This window comes from Schistocerca gregaria, chromosome 4, assembly GCF_023897955.1.
Source record: "Schistocerca gregaria isolate iqSchGreg1 chromosome 4, iqSchGreg1.2, whole genome shotgun sequence".
NCBI classification, from domain to species: Eukaryota; Metazoa; Arthropoda; class Insecta; order Orthoptera; family Acrididae; genus Schistocerca; species Schistocerca gregaria.
The window spans coordinates 706,713,041-706,716,222 of record NC_064923.1 but is presented as its reverse complement, the minus strand read 5'-3'; the positions used below and the strand labels follow the sequence as shown (position 1 = coordinate 706,716,222).

Below are 3,182 nucleotides of genomic sequence, written 5' to 3'. Positions count from 1 at the left end.
AAATCTGGTAGAAGCCGATCTCTGGGAAGATCAGTTTGGATTCCGTAGAAATATTGGAACACGTGAGGCAATACTGACCCCACAACTTATCTTAGAAGCTATATTAAGGAAAGGCAAACCTACGTTCCTAGCTTTTGGCAATGTTGACTGGAATACTCTCTTTCAAATTCTGAAGGTGGCAGAGGTAAAATACAGGGAGCGAAAAGCTATTTACAATTTGTACAGAAACCAGATGGCAGTTATAAGAGTCGAAGGACATGAAAGGGAAGCAGTGGTTGGGAAGGGAGTGAGACGGGGTTGTAGCCTGTCCCCAATGTTGTTCAATCTGTATATTGAGCAAGCAGTAAAGGAATCAAAAGAAAAATTCGGAATAGGTATTAAAATTCATGGAGAAGAAATAAAAACTTTGAGGTTCGCCGATGACATTGTAATTCTGTCAGAGACAGCAAAGGACTTGGAAGAGCAGTTTAACGGAATGGACAGTGTCTTGAAAGGAGGATATAAGATGAACATCAACAAAAGCAAAACGAGGATAATGGAATGTAGTCGAATTAAGTCGGGTGATCCTGAGGGAATTAGATTAGGAAATGAGACACTTAAAGTAGTAAAGGAATTCTGCTATTTGGGGAGCAAAATAGCTGATGATGGTCGAAGTAGGGAGGATATAAAATGTAGACTGGCAATGGCAAGGAAAACATTTCTGAAGAAGGGAAATTTGTTAACATCGAGTATAGGTTTAAGTGTCAGGAAGTCGTTTCTGAAAGTATTTGTTTGGAGTGTAGCCATGTATGGAAGTGAAACATGGACGATAACTAGTTTGGACAAGAAGAGAATAGAAACTTTCGAAATGTGGTGCTACAGAAGAATGCTGAAGATTAGATGGGTAGATCACATAACTAATGCGGAAGTATTGAATAGGATTGGGGAGAAGAGAAGTTTGTGGCACGACTTGAGTAGAAGAAGGGATCGGTTGGTAGGACATGTTCTGAGACATCAAGGGATCAAAAATTTAGTACTGGAGGACAGCGTGGAGGGTAAAAATCGTAGAGGGAGACCAAGAGATGAATACACTAAGCAGATGCAGAAGGATGTAGGTTGCAGTAGGTACTGGGAGATGAAGAAGCTTGGACAGGATAGAGTAGCATGGAGAGCTGCATCAAATCAGTCTCAGGACTGAAAACCACAACAACATATTTGTGCGGGCGCATATGGAAAACGGTCCACGCTCGATTTCTCGAATACGACGTCCAATCAGCGTGGTATATCACAGTGAACGCAAACAAGTTAACCGACATCGTATCCATCTAGCCGACTCACCCCTCTTTACCCACTGTGGAGTGGACAACAAACAGGACCACCGGTGGTCCAGCGTCCGAGGTCTGGTAACTTGCACGGCGTATTTTGGGGTTTCTTAAACGCCAAACATCCACTCAGATTGACATCCACACACTTTTATTCCCGGAGAGGACCTTTTACCCCACCACCAAAACTCACTCTGTGAACTGGATCTGTGGCCACACGATCCGTTATCTTTGTAATTTTGGCCGTAAGTCAGTGCTAGGATATTGGAATTATCTCAGAGAACGACACTGCATCCTAACACTCAACCCACGCTATCAGCAACACTTCTCCGATTTCTTAGGAAGCAGCTTTAACGATCCCCCTCGCAGCTAGAACGTCCAACTATGAGAAACTGAAAACTGATCTGAAACCACCCGAACCAAACAGGACCGATAACAGAATTACGCCCACCGCACAAGTACACACGTTTGGACGTGCTGGGCGATGCAGGCCCCCTTCTCAAGGCGTTCTTATATAAAATAAAAATAAAATAAATTTAAACGAATAACGTAATTAAATTTAATTTTCATGGCTCCCCTGCGGTTTCCTTCCCTTTATCCTTTCTCGCCCCCTCTTAGCCCTACGTTAGTTATACTGGGAGTAGGATTAGATAGAGGTCAACACCTGAAGTGGTGGTTTGTCTTCTTTATTTATGGTAAAAGTGGCGCTTGCAATTTTCTTCACTTTTTTAAAAAATCCCTTTTATACTCCCCAGGCGAAAATAATAACATTAAAAACCAGTGGTTAAGGCAAGGAAATGCAGTGCTCGAGATCGTAGCTTTGAGTCCTGCCGGGTGGGAAATTTTTTTCCCCTTTTCATGTTTGTACCACATTCTGAGACTTTGCTATTCGTGAAAGTTAAGTATTTTTCTGTAACACATTCTGAGACTTTACTATTCGTGAAAGTTAAGTATTTTTCTGCAATATTTACATGAAAGAGCGCGCATTCTCAGTAATGAATATCTTCGATAGATGAAATTGCTTCAGATGAAATTGCTGTGCGTGAAACAACTGACAGTGATACTTATATTTTTTTGTCACAAATAATTCACCATTTGTTCCCGAATATACAGCGATTTATGAGTGTGTGTGGTTAGACGGGAATCTAAGAGTACACCGTAAATCACTGCTAGTGAAACTAGCAGCAATAATCTTTATACTCTTGCTTCTCACAAGTATTTATCTGTGATCGAATTCTTATTGACAGTAGACAGAGATGATAGATCCTCGCCATAATATTTTTGGACTATACCACGATATGTGAAACATTTTGACTCATGAGATTCATGTTATAAGCTATGCCAGTATCTCGTGTCCTACCTTCCAAACTTTACAGAAGCTCTCCTGCGAACCATGCAGAACTAGCACTCCTGAAAGAACACTCCGCTGCAGAGTGAAAATCTCATTCTGGAAACATCCCCCAGGCTGTGGCTAAGCCATGTCTCCACAGTATCCTTTCTTTCAGGAGTGCTAGTTCTGCATGTTCGCAGAAGAGCTTCTGTAAAGTTTGGAAGGTAGGAGACGGATACTGGCAGAAGTAAAGCTGTGAGTACCGGGCGTGAGTCGTGCTTCGGTAGCTCAGTTGGTAGAGCACTTGCCCGCGAAAGGCAAAGGTCCCGAGTTCGAGTCTCGGTCGGGCACACAGTTTTAATCTGCTAAGAAGTTTCATATCAGCGCACACTCCGCTGCAGAGTGAAAATCTCATTCTGGAATTTTTTCGGTGTTTCTATAGATGTATTTGTACATGCCATTCCCAACTCATTTCCCTAAACGTAAAATCCAAAAAAAGATGTCGATGTGAATGAGAATAAAATGACATAATATGACATTTACGACAGTTT

General features: G+C 41.9%; 1 non-coding gene across 1 annotated transcript; it reads left to right on the top strand.

The window, feature by feature from the left end:
- The first annotated feature begins 2,907 nt into the window (after window positions 1-2,907).
- Window positions 2,908-2,982, top strand: Trnas-cga (transfer RNA serine (anticodon CGA)). The gene has a single exon. It is a non-coding gene; the product is annotated as a tRNA-Ser (tRNA).
- Window positions 2,983-3,182: the final 200 nt, after the last annotated feature.